Source organism: Epinephelus lanceolatus, chromosome 20 (genome assembly GCF_041903045.1).
Source record: "Epinephelus lanceolatus isolate andai-2023 chromosome 20, ASM4190304v1, whole genome shotgun sequence".
Lineage (NCBI taxonomy): Eukaryota > Metazoa > Chordata > Actinopteri > Perciformes > Serranidae > Epinephelus > Epinephelus lanceolatus.
This window is the reverse complement of record NC_135753.1, coordinates 1,268,705-1,289,330: the sequence shown is the minus strand read 5'-3', so window position 1 is coordinate 1,289,330 and position 20,626 is coordinate 1,268,705. Positions and strand designations below refer to the sequence as shown.

The 20,626-nt window shown below is 40.9% G+C and overlaps 1 protein-coding gene across 4 annotated transcripts in view; it reads right to left on the bottom strand.

Moving 5' to 3' along the window:
• Window positions 1-20,626, bottom strand: part of LOC144458931 (uncharacterized) — a 131,911-nt gene that overhangs the window by 43,250 nt on the left and 68,035 nt on the right. The window lies entirely within an intron of this gene.

Sequence of the window (20,626 nt, the reverse complement as noted above, 5' to 3'; positions counted from 1 at the left end):
AGAGAGAGAGAGAGAGAGAGAGAGAGAGAGAGAGAAGGTGCCCGGTGTATTATAGGAGGTCCCCCGGCAGACTAGGCCTAAGTCAGCCTAACTAGGGGCTGGTACAAGGCAAGCCTGAGCCGGCCCTAAGTATAAGCTTTATCAAAGAGGAAAGTCTTAAAGGTAGGATCTGGAGGATTTTCAAACATAACAAAATATAGACATATACAAATGAAATCCTGCTTAATCATCACCTATGGGCTTCTACTCATGTGTGGTGGTGACTCTGTTTGCAGAGCTCCTGCCCTTTAACTGTATTTTGATGTTTTTGTCAGCTTGGACCACTTCTGGGCGGAGATTTCCCCAGCCAATGAGAGAGCGCAGGTGCCATGCCCAAGCGTGTCCGAGTGTGCACCAGCGCGAGCCTTGCCTGAACCTCTTCTGTGAAGCCTTCTTCCGTACCTCTGGGCTCCGTACACCCGGGAGAGTTGAGCCTGATAGGAGGGGCCAAATTTGAATGTGTGTTTACAAACAGCAACTGGAAAATCCTCCAGACCCTACCTTTAAGTCTAGTCTTAAATGTGGAGACGGTGTCTGCCTCCTGGACCACAACAGGAAGATGATTCCACAGGAGAGGAGCCTGATAGCTGAAGGTTCTGGCTCCTGATCTACTTTTGGTAACTTTAGGGACCACAAGTAACCCTGCATTCTCAGAGTGCAGTGTTCTGGTGGGATAATATGGTACTATGAGCTCTCTAAGATATGAGGGAACCTGACCATTTAGAGCTTTATAAATTAACAGCAGGATTTTAAATTCAATTCTGGATTTTACAGGGAGCCAGTGCAGAGAAGCTAAAATAGGAGCAATGTGTTCTTGCCTCTTAGTTCCTGTTAGTACACGTGCCGCTGCGTTCTGAATTAGCTGGAGACCTTTTAAAGACTTATTAGAGCTACCTGTTAATAGGGAATTACAGTAATCCAGCCTAGAGGTAACAAAAGCGTGGACCAATTTTTCTGCATCTTTTCGGGTCAGGATAGGCCTAATTTTTGCAATATTATGCAGATGAAAAATGCAGTCAGTGAAGTTTGCTTTAAATGGGAGTTAAAAGACAAATCTTGATCAAATATTACTCCAGGGTTTCTTACGGTAGTGCTAGAGGCCAGAGCAATGCCATCTAGAGAAACTATGTCATCAGATAAAGAGTCTCTGAGTTGTTTGGGGCCAAGAACAATAACTTCAGTTTTGTCTGAATGTAACATCAGGAAATTGGAGCTCATCCAGGTTTTTATGTCTTTAGGGCAATTTTGAAGTTTAGTTAATTGATTACTTTCTTCTGGCTGCATCGATAAATACAATTATGTATTATCCGCATAGCAATGGAAATTTACAGAGTGATTTCTAATAAGATGTTGCCTAAGGGAAGCATGTATAGAGTGAATAGGACTGGTCCAAGCACAGAACCTTGTGGAACTCCAAAACAAACTTTAGTATTTAGAGATGATTCATCATGAACATGAACAAACTGAAAACGATCAGATAATAACATTTAAACCAGCTCAGTGCAGAACCTTTTAGGCCAATTAAATGTTCCAGTCTCTGTAGCAGAATTTGATGGTCAATTGTGTCAAATGCCGCACTAAGATCTAATAAAACATGTACAGAGACAAGTCCTTTTGCTAAAGCAATTAGAAGAGCATTTGTAATTTTAACTAGTGCTGTCTCTCTGACACTCTAAATCCTGACTGAAATTCCTTAAATAAATTATTATCATGGAGAAAATCACACAGCTGGTCTGCGACTACTTTCTCAAGGATCTTTGAAAGAAAGGGAAGATTAGATATGGGTCAATAGTTGGCTAACACCTCTGGATCCACGGTGGGCTTTTTTAGAAGAGGTTTAATTACAGCTACCTTAAAGGACTGTGGTACAGCCTGTTAATTAAGATATACTGATCATGTCTAATAAGTGAGTGGTATTAGGTCTTACAGCTGTGTTTGAGTGCAGATAGGTAATATCTGAGGACAAGAGGTCATGAATTTTGCCTCTAATAGTGAGATGACAGTGAGTAAATGAAATGCTATAGACTAAATTGTGCAGGGGTAATATGTGTGGGTGATGTCATTAGGGATACTCAAACATTTCTCATCTAATGCAATAACACCAGATATTTGGATACACAAGATATTTGGAAAACTGGAAAAATGAAACAGTGCAGCAGTGATGACTTGGGTCTGCCTCAACCTTCCATCAGCAGAGTGATCACACTAACAGTGACAACACTTTCACAGTCAGCAGTTCATTTCATTTCTACTGGACGTCCACACCTTGCAGGCTCACAAAGGGGCATGTCCGTGACAACCAATCACATCTGTTAACAGAATGTATCATACCTAGCAACAGGGTCAACCACATCTCCTCACCAAGGTAAAGGTTTCTATTCCGTCCTTGCTCAGAGTTGCTCTGAGAACTTTCCTAAATCACTCCTAAGCTAGGACTCATTTCTAAAAGTTTTTAGGCTAAGTTAGGAGCTCTCTGAGTGTGTTCTCAGAATGTTTGTGAATATGGCCCCTGAAATGCTTCTAGATGGTTCTTTCTTTTTCTTTTACCAACTGAGCTACTGGGCTATTTGTATACATAGCATGGACCATGGTTGGCTGCTTGGCCAGTAATACAAACTGAGATCATCCCTTGTGTTTTTAGTTGCTGCAGTTTTAAATGCATCAGTGTAGTACCTGAATTCTCCAAAAAGACAGCAATTTTATTCCTCAGATTGCCTCACAGAGGTCTGGTTCCTGAACCTTCACCTCTATATCCTGTTTGAGTTTGCAGGACTGTTACTGTATTTAAATCATGTCCTATTGTTTAAAAGCAACAGTCTTTTGAACACTTCTGGGGCCAGTTTCACAAACATAGACCTAGACCTCCAGCAAGTGTAAAACGGCAGTGCGCGGTTTGAGACAACACTACCCTGCTGAAATTAGTGCACCGTGCAAGAAGTACATAGTGTACTACACTGAAGTGTACTAACTGAAGTATGCCATTTGAGACACATTCAGACATCTTAATTCATTCCTCTGTATGGTACTCAACATAGCTGCCATGTGCATGAGTTCAACAAGCCTTAGTTCAGGTAAACATACTTCTGGATTTTTTGCTAACTTTCAAAAATACTGATTTGACTTGGAAAGACCTGCTATCATACTATTAAAAGTCATGGATGGCATTCAGATTGATGTGATTCTCCTCTCTCCAGGCCTACCTGCACCAGAACACTAAATTGCATCAACCTTAAATTTTTACTGCTTCATTCTTATCTTGGCATCTAGGGACAGAGGTTTCCTTTATCCGCCATGGGGCCAAAAATAAGCCAACATTCGTTGTCTGTGATCCATGAGTTACTTGGTCAGCAGAAATCATTTTTCAAAGACTTGATTGAGCAACAGGAAAGAAAGTTCAAGAACTTTGTTCAATTATTTATTAGGGGTGGGGGGAAAAAATCGACACAGCATAGTATCATGATATTTTTGTGTGGCAATATCATATTGTCACACAGTGCCATGTATTGATTTTTTTATTATATAAATTATTATTATTACAAATACAAACTTTGGGTAGCCTGCTAGAATAATATAATCAATTGCTTTTTCAGTAGATACATTTTACTGCTGCAAAAAAAAGGCTTAAGTGAGATGAAGAGACTGAAAACTTTATTACTTAATAGATAAAACAGATGTTGACAAAGTTTTCCTTTGGGGACATAATCTAGAGTTGAAAAAAGGTAATAAATTGTAATACATCGCAATATATTTTATCACAACACTCAGCATATCGCAACATATTAAAAAAATTGCAATAATATTGCATTGTGACTTAAGTATCGTAATAATTTTGTACTGTGGATCCGCTGGTGATTGTCACTCCTATTATTTATGGACTCCACTAACCAAAGGATGGTCAATATAATGAAAGATCTACAAGGCATTAAAAACAGTTCTCACGAAATTATGTAGATGATCTAAACAAAAGTCTCTCTGACTATGCCATGACCATGCATTCTTAAGAGCATTTCAAGTGAGTTTGCATCTGTCCACACTTCCTTAAACAATGTAGGAAATATTGATAATATATATTGATTATATTACATAATTTATAATTTATTCTGTGGCAGCATTTATTAAATAAATGCTCGCCGAAATTCACCACCATTACATATATGTAAATTTTGATTTGATTAACAGTTTATTCAGGTGCCTACGTTTTTCACCATGAATACTGTAGGGTTTGATTAGCTCAATATTAGCAGAAAGTGACATTAATAAGAATTATTAAACATAACCACTTACATTATTCGTCCAGCGATATAATTTCATAGTCAGACTAATAAAACCACACCTCTTGTTGATCAGACAAAAATGTTTAACGAACCTTGGGGAAATTATTAATTATCAGTTGTCAATTCAAATAGAGCTCAAGTAGCCAGAATCTTTGCACCCGTAAAGTGACTGAATGTAATCCTACAAAAAAACAAGACGACGACTTTATAGATAAACATTTATTCTAACTACTGACACAGAAGACCAAGATGCAATACAACTAACAACAAACAAGACAGTGAGTAAATGCAACTATGAATGGAATGAAATGAATACAGCGATGCATAATGAATGAATGAACGAATGACCAGAGTGAACCAGATGAAGCAATGAGCAATGGTAAGATAGTTATCAGAGGAAACTTTGATATGGACCTGTGAAAAGCACCATTCAACAACTGAGAGGCATGGGAAGCAAAAACGGAAACATCTGAAAACTTAGGGGAAATCCTAGTTTTAGCTAATGCTCCCTACCATACTAATTAAAATAAGCATCAAACCCCAGCAAAGGAAAATGATGTTGTTTCACCTGAGTTGTAGCTGACCAGAAAGAAGATGCTCTGGAGGGGGAAGAGGAAAAAGCAGCGCTGCTCCATGGTGTGAGCTCATCGAGAGAATGCCAAGAGTGTGCAAAGCAGTAATCAGAGCAAAGGGTGGCTATTTTGAAGAAACTAGAATATAAAACATGTTTTCAGTTATTTCACCTTTTTTTGTTAAGTACATAACTCCACATGTGTTCATTCATAGTTTTGATGCCTTCAGTGAGAATCTACAATGTAAATAGTCATGAAAATAAAGAAAACGCATTGAATGAGAAGGTGTGTCCAAACTTTTGGCCTGTACTGTATACGCACTGAAATAGAAAGAAAGGTGAAACATAAAATTACAGTCAAGACATGTTGGTTCCTGGAATCCACATTTCTGTCTTTCCTCTTAAAAGACAACTGCAGGGAAAGGTGTTATGACATTAACATACAGTACACACAGTCGTCTGCACCATAGGGGACCTGGTGCCGAGTCTTCTTCCTGCATGACACCAACATGTGAGATAATAAAGTTACGTTTGAAACACCTTTCAGGCCATGTGGCTGAGTCTGTTTCTTTGTTTCCAGAGTTTGTGATGCGTCGTAAACTCTCCAGCCACATCTGGTGATGTGGGGGGTTGTTGAGAGCTTTTTCAGTTGAATGAAGGTGACCCCGTGGCTGGTCACCAATTATCCTTTGATGTCAGGATGCTGAGTAAAAGTCCTTTAGTGTGAATCCAGAATAAACAGGCTTGATCATCTTACATATCCCCCCCCTTCGCACTGATGCAGCCTTCCGGGTAGTCGGGGCGATGTGCAGGTCTGGTGATCAGCAAAAACAGCATGACAGGCAACAATCATACATTTCCCTGTGCCGGGTTGATGCTTTTCACCCCCCCCTTTCTAACTTTAGACCTGAGAAACTGATGGTTAAGGGGTATTTCAGGCTTATCATGATAGTTAGGATGTTCTTAGCTGTTGACTGGGTGCAGGTCAGAAGTGGCTCTAGCCCTTCATTTTTATTCTTTAATCCAGTACTGCGGACTGGACAAAATCATTGTTTCATGCAATTAACAAACTCTGTTATTACAAACTGTAAGTTTTAATTCTGATCATTTTTCACTTGCTTTGCATCTGGTCACAGTTGGTCACTTAAATTTTAAATTTTCACTCAGATTGAGGACCATATATTCCAGGGCTTGTAGCCAGGACTTGTCATTTTAAAATTTTTCTTTTTGGCTTTGTTTGTAGGCTCATTATTCTACATCTTTCCCAGTTAAAAAGGTTTCTTTGAAGTGGGAAACAGATGATTACATATTTACCTAACTCCATGGACAGGAGCAGTTTGATCACTTCAAGGTATTCAGTTACACCAAAAAGGAGTGTTTTAACTTGCCAAAGCCCTTAGACAAACACCTTCCGTTTAAGGATAGAGACTTGTAGCTAGCTTCTAGGTTGGCAAAGTTATTATGGTTATGGCTGCGGGTGTTAGTATGTGTCGCTTTAAGTTACAGGACCTTTGATCTTATGATCAACCACATGGGCAGAGCAGGTTTTGCAAACAGATTCAGATCAACAGCTTTGAATAAGGGTAGAGCAGAATGATGGATCAGCAAGTCGCAACTATACTAATGGATCATTCAGCATGTTAGTTTCAACTAACAGCAAGGGTCCAACGCAGTTAGAACATACGTGGATAATGTTACTCCAACCGTGCTGGAACGGCTGCAAAGAAACTAGTTAGCTACGCTAGTCTTTCGCATGGAGGTTGAGTGGCTGCTCTCAAGCCCAGTCTCATGGGACAAGGATGGACCAACTCTTATTTAGGCCTATTACAGTAACATTTTAGTGCAGGGAACTCGCCTGACACCAAACATATGTGCATTCAACAACAGTAACTTCCAGCAAAGTCACAATAGGATTATTACCATTTGTTTCTTAACAGTGACGGTCCTCCGGCTTTTACCGGGCAACAAGAGTATGTCACTGGGACAAATAAATAAATAAATAATCAAACGCTCTGGCGCGTACACCTAGTCCTGCCGTTTGGTATTTCACAGTGACGGTCTCACAGACAACAAACTGGTCCTACTGTTTGGTAGGGCCGTAACGGTACATGTATTTGTGTCGAACCGTTCGGTACGCGACTTCCGGTTCGGCACGACCCTGTACCGAATTATTAGGCGCAGGATATTATTTTATTTTATTTTATTTTAATTCAGTTTTTGCGAGCCGAACCATTTAAAATATCTAGTTCCCCGACGGACATAATTGAGTGACGGACCGGGTTCGACCGTAAATCTCCGCCTCCACTTTGTGCAGCGCAACATGGCAAGTGAGCCTGACAAACTTGAAGACCCACCCGCAAACCTTAAATCCCCCGTTATGGGAACACTTTGCTTCCAGTGTAAAATACGAAGATGGAAATAAACAAGTTGACAAGACAAAAGCAGTGTGCCGACACTGCAGAACAGCGGTCGGGTATGTACTTGGAAACACGTCTAACATGCTAACACATCTAAAGCGACACCACCCGAGTTTGAACGTTACTGGCACGACTAGAAAGAGCAATTTGGTGCAAACTACGATATCGTCGTCGTTTAAAAAGAAAGAGCATTTCCCTGACCATTCTGATTGCGCTAAAGAAATAACCGCCATTGGAGTTTTCATAGCAGCCAATCTGCGACCGTACTCTGTCGTTGAAAACAGAGGATTCACACACATGATGAAGGTGATTGAGCCGCGGTTTAAAATGCCTTCTCGTCCCTACATGAATGAAGTCATCATACCACGTCTGTATAAACAAGTTAAAGCCACTGTTGTCCACGATCTGTCCAAGGCTCCCTCAGTAGCACTCACAACGGATGGGTGGACGTCCCGAGTGACAGAGGGCGTCTTAACGGTGACAGCACAGCACATCACGTCTGAGTGGGAGATTAAAAGCCATGTTCTGCAAACTCGCCCTATATATAACCAACACACAAGCACAAACCTGGCAGAGGTGCTTAAGGCCACAGTCGTGGAGTGGAAGTTGGAGAGACCAGGATCACCAATAACGGTTACTACTGACAATGCAAGAAATATTGTAAAAGCAGTGAGTGAAGCTGGACTTGGGCCCTTAGTTGGTTGTTTTGCTCACACAATCAATTTAGCTTCTCAAAAAGGAACAGCTGTCAACCAAGTGTCCAGGCTGCTAGGAAGAGTGAGAAAACTTGTGTCCTTTTTTCACCACAGCACAACAGCAGCGCACATACTGCAGACCAAACAAGAGATGCTGGACATAAAAAAACACAAGCTTATCCATGATGTTCCCACCCGCTGGAACTCCAGCTATGATATGCTGGAGAGATACCTGGAACAGCAAGTACCAGTGTACTCAGCCCTGACTGAAAAAGTCCTCAAGAAAAGTAACACAGCTGCACTGTCTAATTAAGGTACTCAAGCCACTCAAAGGTGCCACAACAATGATGAGCACAGCAAAGTCACCATCAGCATCAATGATCCTGCCCACCAAAAACACAGTGCTTATGACTGTGCAACCCAATGATGAAGACAGTCCAACTGTGAGGGACATCAAAGCGGCCATAAGGGAGAACCTGGAGGGCAGATACCCAGACATGGACACTCAAGACTTCCTCAACAAATGTACAGCTCTTGACCCAAGATTCAAGTCCCTTCCCCATGTGGACAACGCCTGCTGCAACAGAATCTACGAAAATCTCATCACCAAGATTACCATGGAGGAACAGGTATTGTTCCTTTTGCATAAATGTCTTCATTGCTTACTTTGAACAATTTGCTGCTGCAGTGTCATTGGTATTATTTTTTTATCTGTATTAATTATGTTTTATTCATTTTTTTGTTTGTTTTTATGTTTTATTCTTTGCAGAGAAAGGAGGCCAGCGAGGCTGCTGCAGAGAGTCCCTCCCCAGGGAAAGAGCTGTCACATTCCTCCCCAGGGAAAGATCAGCCCCAGGTATTGTATATTAATTTCATTGTGTGCATAATTTGAAACCTGTCCAGTTTCATGGCTATTTTATCTACTTGTTTTATTCATTTTGAATAGCACTATTATGTTTTTTCTATTTTAATTTCAATGTTTTAATGTAGTGCCTGTCGTGTATTTCTGACCACCGTATCAGGATTTTTTTAGCCTGAGTGTCAGACTGAAGCTCCCAGAACCTTCAGTCTGACATGGCTTCCATTGAAGGCGATTTACAAGGGGGAGGGAATTTGATTTTTTCCCTAACCAATCAGTAGAGATCAACGACTCACCCAGAATCTGACGTCATTACTATCTATGCCTCGGGGATGCCGAAAACAAGCGAGCATTGCCCGTTTAAAATGTCTCCGTCGTCGTGCACGCCCAGCTGCATCGCCGTTAAATCCAGTTTAGCAGCTTCCTTAATTTGGTCCTCCATTAACGCGAGTAGTGGCGAAATACCTCGAGAGCATCGTTAATGTGGTCTGTAGGATCTGTAGCAGTCGCCATTGTTGCTATCCTCACCAGTTACCCACCGGCGTACAGCTTGACATCAGCGTGGAGCTGATTGGCTAATCACTAGAGCTGCCCCCACCCCCGGCGTTCATTGGTCGGTCCAGCGTTTGGACGAGATAAATCGCAAATTCATTGCAGTATGCCAGACCAGAGATGCAAGCCTACTCAGTTGAGTGGGCGGGGTCTATGGTCTGGAACCAGGCTAGATTTTTTTCTCTGTAAATTTTCTCTGTAAGGAGTTTTTTTCCCCCTGTGCTATCATGGAGGACCAGAGCTGGCCCAGGAGCCAGGCTGCTGAATTAGACTGTTTGATTCTGTAAAGCATCTTTGTGACAGTCTACTGGTTAACGTGCTATATAAATAAAACTGAAATGAATATTTCTGCCTCTGTAAAGTACTTTAAATTACCTTCCCTTCAGTGTCATTATAACTAATTTAATGTATGTTGCAGGGAAAGGAGGCTAGAGGGACCATAGGTGTGAGTTCCTCCTCAGAGAGAGGGCAGCGAGGTGAAGTGGACTCCTCTCCTTGCCCAGATGCTGATAATTCCTCTCCTCCTGCCAAGAAGTCTGCTGTAGTTGAGCTGTTGGGTGGGCTCTTCAAGAGTCAGGTGGGACAAAAGAACACTTTTCAGCTGGTGACACAAGAGGTTACCTCATATAGGGCAGCAGACACCCCTGATCTGGAGTGTAACCCACTAGAATGGTGGAAGATCCATGAACTCACAAATCCCCGTGTTGCCAAATTGGCAAAGCGATACCTTGCTGTACCCGCGACATCGGTTCCCAGCGAAAGAGTATTTTCTACAGCTGGGGACATCGTTTCTGCTAGCAGAGCATCCCTAACAGCTAAGAATGTGGATAAATTAATTTTTCTGGCTAAAAATATGAAAGTTGATGATGATGATGAGTGAAATGAAAGGGGGAGCTGTTTCTGTTAAATGCTACTCTTAAAACTCAGATGGTGTCACTTTAGATGCAGAAACATGTTATGTTTACAGCACTTTAACAAAGTGGGAAAGCTAAGTAAGTTCCTAGTAAAACTGAATCTGAGCAGGCTTTAAAGCTGACCTTGTTACAGCTGCACTGTACTTTTTGTATTTGAGTTGTTTAAGCTGCACTTTAGATATGGAAGCATGTTATGTTTACTGCACTTTAACAAAGTGGGAAAGCTAAGTAAGTTCCTAGTTAAACTGATTCTGAGCAGGCTTTAAAGCTGACCTTGGCAGCTGAACTATACTTTATTTTATTTGAGTAAAATTGTTTAAGCAGAAATTTATATTTCTATTTTTCATTCAAAAATGTCTAAAATAAAAAGCAAGATTGAAGATGAAGAATCCAAATCATTTCCAATGGCCGAGGGCTCGACTGCAAAAATCAGATTTATAGAAAACGTTTGATTCCGTTTTTACTGTGTCAGTTTTATTTATATGTGTAGCTGTGACAGAGAGAGTAATCTGTGTCTTATTTTAGCAGTGACATCACTGTTTCCTGTAGTGTGTAACAGCCAATCAAAGTGCTCGATGCAAAGTGATGCACAAAGAAGACAAAGACTGATTTTATAGGTTTTTTAAGAAAAGACGATAAAAAGAGCACATTTAATAGTTGTCTATTTTTTTTATTACTATACCGAAAAAAAACGAACCGTGACTTGTGTACCGAGGTACGTACCGAACCGTGATTTTTGTGTACCGTTACACCCCTACCGTTTGGTATTTCACAGTGACGGTCTAACAGACAGCAAACTGGTCCTGCCATTTGGTATTTCACAGTGATGGTCTCACAGACAATAAAGAGTCACTCGTGGTGCTCTTAGTAGCTCTATCACTATTAAAGCTGATCTCTGACTCTGCCTGGGAACCCTAGCAATGCAGCAGTGATTTCTCACTGTAACATCAAACAACACACAGCAACCAAACTCAAATTATGTTTTCTGTACAATTACAAGCAATTTATTCGAGTGCCCGCATTCTCCACCAATATGTAGGAAATATTGATGTTACATAATTTATAATTTATTCTGTGGCAGCATTTATTAAATAAATGCTCTCCGAAATTCTCCACCATTACATATATGTAAATTTTGAATATGAAAATGAATACTGTAGGGTTTGATTAGCTCAATATTAGCAGAAAGTGACGTTAATAAGAATTATTAAACATAACCACTTTAATTATTCGTCCAGCGATATAATTTCATTGTCAGACCAACAAACAACACACTTTCTGGAAAATCAGAGTATCTGGAGAGTCAGTCAAAGAGGAACAGCATCATCATTGATTGGGTCCCTGAGGAAAGGAGTGACTCAATGCAAGTCACAGAATGTAAAGTTAAACAACTGCTGGTTTACAAACTGGGACATGATGCAAAATCAAACGAGGTCTAATTTGTACTTCACAAAAAAAAAAAAAACTTAAGGCAATCAATCAATCAATCAATCAATCACTTGTCACATGGAATTATTCAAGGTAAAATTCCAGTGAAATGTGATCCCATCAGCTCCTTTAACCCTTAGATGCATGACCTACTAATACCTACACTCTTCCATAAGTGGGATCAAAAATGACCCCAATTAGAATCAATGCGTTTTATGTGATAAACTTAAGCAATTTCTTTCATTTTGGTTAAAGATGATGATTTGTATTATATTTTGGTCAACAAAAGAATGATTTCATGTTTGACATGTTCATTTATCACTTTTTATTATCATTTTGACAACTAATGACATCATTGAATAATCAATAATAGCATAATAGGCTACCTAACATACGCGCACACACAATAATGGTAAGATTTTATTACAAGGAAGCTATAAATATCATAGTAAGGCTGCTTATCTCTACACAACAAATGCAGTAATGTTAGCTAGCTAACATTACAGTACTAACATTACATAGTAGTTAGCTAACTAGTACCTACATTGTAGTTAGCTAACACTAGCTAACTGTTACCTAACTACAAAGTAGGCTAATTTGATGACAATAATACTATACTTTATCACACAAAAGTCATGGATGTGGAAAATAAGTTCATATTTTATAACATCATATGTATTCCAAGATATAAAATGAATATAATACTAACATGTCTGTTGCTGTATAAAAATCCTCCTGGGTGGTGAGACTGCTGGCATTAGATGTGTAAGTGCAACAGTAAATGTATACCTGACAGTCACAGTCAATAAGAATCAAAGATTCCTAGGTCTAACCCTTGATATTCCATAGGAAATGTTTGGGGTCTTTTTTGGAAGAGTGGGGTAGTGAAAACAACAATTTAGTATGGAGCGGTGCCTCGCCTCTTTATTTCTCGGCACTCGCTGGACCCTGTCGACGCCTGGCTGATACCTGTCGTCGGCCCGGATGAGGTGTTCCAGCCCCGCGGCCCCTGCTCTCCTCGTCCCCGTTGACACAGGGTGAATCTGCGCAACGTGCGGCCTCTGTGTGCGGCTCCCCAGACAGCTAACGCCGTGGACCTGCCGGCTCCTGCCAGGATTGGGCTGGTAAATGCTAGATCACTAGCGAACAAAACGTTTATCCTGAAGGATTTCCTGACTTCCCGAGGATTGGATTTTCTCTGTGTGACTGAGACGTGGCTGACTGTTGGTGAGTCCAGTGCGTTCACAGAACTTTTACCCGATGATTGCTGCTATTTTAACTCCCCGCAGACGTCGGGTCGAGGAGGACGAATAGCGACTATTTATAAGAGTCACTAAATGTAAGCAGCTATGTAAGATGACGTGTGCCGTCTGAGTGCCGTAAATCGTTTCATCCTGGAAGCGACCTGGGGCGGACCTGGAGATAGTTTCCTAAAAGTATGGATATACACTATATAGAAATAGCTTATCTTCACACCGATGTCTCATTTGCTGTTGTAGGTCACGCACAGACATCAGCAGAAACGAGAGACTTTTGCATATCCAGTTAAAAGTTCCTTGTAGTGGCTTTAACTTTTTCGCTGTAATTTAGTCCTTTTTTGTGTCTTTGTTGGCTGCTGCTTTGTAATTGTCCATGTTTCCAGATGGCTCTGGTAATCTATGGTGTCTGGTTGTTGATTGATTTAACTGTCCACACATTCCGACCTCAACAAGACTTTAAAAACATCCCTAAAGGCTTGCTTACAAACATTAATAGCAACTGATGGCCTATCATCTGTGATTACCCAATGACTTCAAGTCCTCACTGGAGAAATGTTTTGTGAAAAATGAGTTTTAGAAACACTTTTACACCAGAAGCCCAGAGTGTTAGACATCAGATAACATACAGCAGCACATTGTACCACACTTCAAAAATTATAGACAGCATTTACTATGTCATTGCCATGTTAGTGTTCATTACAGTGAATGGGGGGTTACCCCAGTTCAGATTTGGATATAATACTTGGCAACGAACAAGTTTTATGTTATTTTATGAGACTGTAAGAATTACCAGTCGTGGTTTTTGAGAACACCTTCGTGCCTATGAAGTGACTTAACAAGAATCACATGACATGAAGAGGCCATCAGAACTCCATGATGTTAACCCTCTAGCCCCCCAAATGAGAAGAGCAGAGCTCCTTATTGTCTACAAGCACTTCACTCTTCTGAGCTAAATGCTGCGTTGATTGACAGACCGGAGGAAAGTCTGCACTGCTAGTGACCTGGTCTCCAGAAAAAGAAAAAAACATGGGGGCAAAGCAGTGGCACACACGGAGGGACACTGGCTGGGAAATACAGCACCACCGATGGTGACTTTCACTATTAAACCGCTAAAGCCCTTTGACTTCTAAAAGAAACATGAGTGGGAGAACTGGATAAGGTGTTTTAAGCATTTCAGACTGGCAAGTAATTTGAACAATTCCTCTGAAGCTAACCAAGTCGATACGGTTATTTACTGCATGGGAGAAGAGGCTGATGATGTGCTAAGAAGGCTCAAATTAACGAGCCAACAGCGCCTGCAATATGATGCAGTTAGAAAATTATTTGATAAATATTTTGTTGCAAAGAAAAATGTGATTTATGAACAGGCTGAGTTCAACAAGAGAGTGCAGCAGCCTACTGAAACATTGGACTCGTTCATTACAGCACTGTACGCACTGGCAGAGATCTTTGAGTGTGGAAAACTGAACAATAAACTTTTGAAGGACAGAACAGTGGTGGGGCTTAAAGATTCTTCATTGTCAGAGAGGATGTAGCTTGACAAAGACCTTCACAAAAGCTATCACAATGGCGAGACAGTGAGAGGAAATAAAGCGAGTGGAACACAAAGCATAACCCACATGTGGTAAATCACCCTCTCACTCAGCATCTCAGTGCTCTGCTAAGAGTGCAGAATACCACAACTGTGGCAAAAGAGGACAGTCTGCAGGTCAAACAGCACAGTGAATGAGGTATCTGAGGACATGGATGGACTGTGTCTCAGAGAGATGGCTTCTGGTGAGAAACCATGGCTGACATCAATTTAAGAGGCAGTAAGGTAACATTCTAACTTGATATGGGGGCCGATGGTACAGCCATTTCTGAGCAGGTGTTTAAAGGAATCATGCACAGAAATGAAAAACTATAAAAGGCACAAAAACTATTCTATGGTCCTGGTGGAACGAAACTGATTGGTTTGGGGTCAGCTGCAGAAACACTCATGTGGAGAGAGGAGCACCACAGAGAAAATGTATGTAGTGAGAGGTCTACAGGTGGCACTACTGAGGAGACCAACTTCAGTGAGACCCAAGCTAATAGCCAGAATTGACACCATAGATGGAAAGACAATTAGACAATTAGAAATTGGGGATGCAGAACAGGTACTCACTTACTGCTGAGGAAAGCCCCTCTCAAACTTGTTCTACCCAGTCTTTACCTTGCAAATGCCCACTGCTTTCGTACAAAAGGGATGACTTGAGACTGGATTTTCATGCCACTGGGAAACTTTGAGACAGCTGTGTAGCAGTAATAACAGAGACACGGCTCAGTGCATCAATGCCGGATGAGACAATCGAGCTAGCTGCTGTGGGACACATTGTAGTGATAGACACAACAACTCCAGCAAGACTAGTGGAGGAGGACTGTGCATTTACACTCACAATGAATGGTGCACTTACTCAACAGCAATTGACAAGCAAAGCAAACAGATATGTAGGTTCCCTAGTGGCAATCAATGGATGAATAGGGAAGTACAGATGTTGCTCAAGGGATGGAATAAGGCGTATAGATCTAGGGGCAGTACAGAACAGTACAGAACTGCATTAAAAACTCCAAACAGAAACACATATTAAGGCGAGACACTGCAGGTGAATAGGGTAAAATTTTAAAATAATAGATATCATCATGAAACTTCCCCAGTTGATTACTTATAATAGTATGAAAAAAAAATGTACTACAAGTTTTTAAAATTCTAACATTTAATTATGCAAATTAGTCATTATCTCCTTAAATATGCATTAATTTGCATATATTTTAGGAAGATAAATCTGAACATCTGATAAAGTCAGGTGCAAAAATTTTTTTCATTTTGTTAACATATAAGATGAAAAAAAATACAGAGGGATTTAAGGATATCTGCTTTTATAAAATCAAAATATACTGTCCATAGCCTTAAAAAATCAATTTTCGCCATATTTTTGGGAATAAAATTTCACATAAATCAGGCTAGGAATGATTTATTAACAAATCCCTCTGTTAATATCTTAAGAATATAGCTAGGTGTATAACTGGAAAGTTTGGTGTACATAGGTGCTACAGAGGCTGAGATGTTCGACTTGGAGTATGACAAAAAAACTCATTTTGAGAAAACGGCATTCAGAGATTTACATAACATAACATAATACAAGTAGACAAAATGTAATAAAATAAACGCCCAAAATCTCAAAATTGACCACTGCATGAAAAATCAATGTTTTTGTCTGCCATGTCTCACCTTAATAATGTACAGACCTAGCAACCATAAACTAGAGATTGAAACAGGTGGTTATCATAAGGACTGGAAGCCCAGAGAAGAGAGAATCTGTACACACTGAGCATTAACATAAAGAGAGACCTCTTCTGCCTGCAGTATGAACTATCAGAAAGAGTCTTCCAACAGGTTACAGCAGCACTGACAACATATGATGAACTGATGACACATTCAGCTCAACACTATGTAACCACCTGCCACCGTATTAGAGGAACAGCAGTGTTTTCCACAGGATTTTGGGAAACTATGGGGCGGGGAGCAGTACCGTGGCGAACGGTCCCTAACTGCGGGGAGAACGGAGCAGGCTTCCCCGGAGGTGCGCCGCTTTTCCCGGTCCCTCTTCTCCACACTTTGGGCTCTAGTTTCGCAGTCCGGGCGAGGCGGGGGCGCAGCACACCTGCGCTTCGCCAACTGGGTATGGCCAGGCGGATTTTGCAAGTTTGGCACACCGTGTGCCTGGCGCAGCTACTCGTCTATCCCACCTCCGTCCCTCCTACCTGCGCAAGTCGGAAAGAGGGAGGAGAGAAGGCGTGGAGTGGGTTTTACACACGTCATACCAATCAAATGAGCCCCTCTCCTCGCCCTTAAATGTGCCGCACGAAGGCGTAATGAGAGTTTACTCAATTCGCCATGGCAGAAGAGAGCAGCAGCGTCAGACGGCCAAACTTCTCCCAGGAGGAAACTGATGTTTTGGTCCGGGAGGTCCAAGCTCGCAGTGTCCGAATATACGGAACTGCAAGCAGACCTCCACGGGCTGATGATGCAAAGGTAGCCTGGGAGGAGGTCACCACAATTGTATTAATCGTGCGCGCGCTCTCTCTTTCTCTCTCGCAGTCTCACTCTGTTTCTTTTCTTTTGGCTTTTCTAAGATGACAGATGCTGAATATATACTCCCTATCTGATGCTGTGGCTGTTTGTGGTTGTCTGAGAGGGATGTGAACTCATTAGTTTGCAGCTGTGTGTTGGGTTTCCATTACGCGTGCCAAACGTGCCAAACGGTGCCAATCCCCTTTGATCTGACATCAGATGTGACGGGACAGTCGATATAGAGATACATTTATGTGCTGATTGCAGATAGTTGCATTGAATAGTGGTTTTGTGGCTATTTATTGCATCGTTAATGTGCCTGATATTCTGGAAACCTGCCTGTGAGGTTTTGGTGACGTGTGCGCACTGTCCGCCGGTCAGCCAAACTTCGGCTTACACCGGCTGCGCTCCACCTGCGCTGACAGTAGACCTGGTTTCAGATAGCGAGCTTTTAGCGAACCTTCAGCGAAGCCTTTTGGCACGAAACTGTCACTGCGCCAAGTTGGACCTGTCGACACCTCCCCCTGCTGCGCCACCACACCCATCTCAGCGCACCTCGGTCTGCCAAACTACCAAACTGAGCGCGCCTCGGGTTGCGCTGCTCGACAGTAGCTCTGCGTGGGGTTCGCCACCCTGCGCCACTGTGCGCTGCGCCGGGAAAGTAGAGCCCTTTGACTTATTTCCCAGCCGACAGTGGGACTTATATTCATTGTGCCGACAGTGGCTTGGAAAACCGCCCATAACCGTGTCACACGGGGAAGAGGGAAGAGGGAAGGCGGCTGGAGTTCCTCCAACATTTGCGGTTAGATTATCATATTTTTTATTGACAAAAATATAGGCTGCTTCGGCTGATTTTTTTTATGCGCACATGTGCCCCTAAATATTTTTTTACAGTTCGCACACACTTATTTTTAGTCGAGTGAAACGGTCGCACTGTTGAGCGCTGGATCTGACAGCCTGAGCACATCGGCACAAAACGCTACAGCGTTCGAGATATTATTTATATCATGAGAAGTCAATACTTTCGGCAGCCTAAATCTTTTATTTAGAAACTATGGCGGGTCAAATTAAACTATGGCGGGCCGCCATAGTTTCGTTAATTAATGGGAAACACTGAGCAGTAAATGAGAACTATTCCGGTTTTATTTCATTATTAGCAAACTTTAAATTTGAGAATTCACTTGTTTTAATGTAATTAATTTCATTTCATTCCTTTTATCAGTGCTCTGTGTTTCAGTTAAAAACAATATGATGTGGTGTAATTTATATCTTCTGTTCTAGACTGAATTACAATGTTTATTTACAACAACCTCCGATATTTTCATTGCTTTACCTTGCTGTCACCCAGCCTTTTCCGCTGGGGACCTGAAGCTGTTATGTCAAAGCCACCAGTCATTTAACTTAGCAGGCCACTGAGATGCTGGTCTACCGCTGCCTCGATTTGTTAATGTGTAAGGTAAAGCTGAACAAATATTCAAATATAGTGCACTCTTACACTGATATGGATTATTTTAGGTGAAAAAACACATTTTGCTGCAACCCCATCCACAACAGTACATTGTTTAGCTTCTGTGTCGGTAGGTTGGGTTTATCACAGAGGCTAGCAAAGCAAAAAAGTATTTCAGTTTATCACAGTAAAAACGTCAGAGAGGTCAGACCTCCATGTTTAACAACATATCTTTAAACATTACAGTTACGGCTAAAAGTGACAGCAGATATAAACAAGTTTCCCATATTTACATATCTCCACAATTGTAATTAAGGAGGGAATGCTGTTGTACTGAAAATTACCATCTCAATTATTTTTCCACACTAACTCAGAAACTTTGATCTGTCATTAAAACGTTCAGAACAGGTTAGATTTTCCATTTTCCACATCCATGAAAAGCCTGTAGAGAGCTATTTGACCAAGAAGCAGTGAACAAAATGTGGCGGTGAGACACATTCACGACAAGAAAGAGGAACAGGGCACGCAGAATCATTTCATAACTCAGAAAGCCCACTCTCTACAGGTCAGAGAGTAATATTCAGGTGAATACTGATGATGGAGGAGAGTGACAGTGTGGAGACAGAGAGGGAGCTCAGTCCCTTCAGCCACAGTGCCAAATGTCAGACACTTCATCATTTTATCCTATTATACACATAGACTGTAAAAATAATAGACTTAGCCACTGTGACGTCACCTGTTTATGGACTGCCGTTTTCAAGCCTCGAGTTTGACATTTTGGCCGTCACCATCTTGGATTTGTGGAGTCAGACGTGCAAATTATGGGGTGGAGCTGTGGAGGAGCGGGGGGTGGATCTGACTGAGGGAGCCAGAGGATACTACGCACGTCCACTTACACCGGCAACATGACTCAACACTGCACCCGGCTTGCAACACTAAATCATTTTTAACAAAGTTAGCTTTCATAATTCCCGGTAAACTTTGGAGATAAGTATTAAAGTAATGTAATGTAAGCTAATTGCATATATGTCCACATTTAAAAAATATTACATATAAGAGGAGTAACTTTAATCTTGTAATGTTATTATAACATTATTGTAGCGTTAGCTGAAGTTAACGTTAACGTGTGGCAGTTCATGTTAAAGTGTATGATTAGCATGACTGCTATAATGATATACACTGTTCAGTACTACCAGCTTTGCTCTTTCTCGTTCCCTACGTACTCTCCTGTTCCCTTTTGTTTTACTTTAAGACAAAAGGGAACAAGCAATATATAAAGCACTATTTTTTTTACTGGGGTTTCTCATATCAACCATTTGTATTGTAATTTATACTTGTTGCTAAACTTATAGTATGGAAATGGAAATGCAATTACCTCTTTTAATTTTGCAAACTTGTTTTGTTACAGTTAAGTTCACCTTTTCCTTGATCCACAGCTGTACTATCACATTATTTAATCAATTCCGTTTATCACATTGTTTTATATGTGTTCATGGTGTTGTTGATGAATAATGACACTGTCAAAATTAAAGCCGTTTTCAATTTTCAATAAAGAGATTAATGAAGATCGTGCCCTAAGTTTGTTTATGGTTTTTATGGTGCATAACTGGTCTAAATTTAAACAATAGCCAGCATGTATAGTATTGTAATAATGCAGAAACACATTGATGGTGTTGCTAGAATTTGTAATTAATTACAGTGTTAGTCTATGTTAGCTTTAATCAGCAACGAAAATGCGAGAAAAAATGTTGCTATCCTTGAACATTTGACAATGAAGGATGAACAACAGATATTACAGCTTGTGCTTTCTGGAGTATTTCTTTCTGACATTTATTATGACACTGCACTTAGAACACTAATTCACCAAAGTGTCCGCTTAGATTCATTATGAGGCATATGGTCAATCTGAAATAAACCAGACAAGTGTGTTCTGTAGTTAATGACAAATGCACTCAGTACTGTTTAACCACAGTGGGTTTATTTAAAATTCAATGAAAAAGAAAATCATCACAAATTACAAAGGCATTTAACCCTTTTTTCAGTTATTACTGTAATTTGAATCTTGTAGGCAGGTTGGA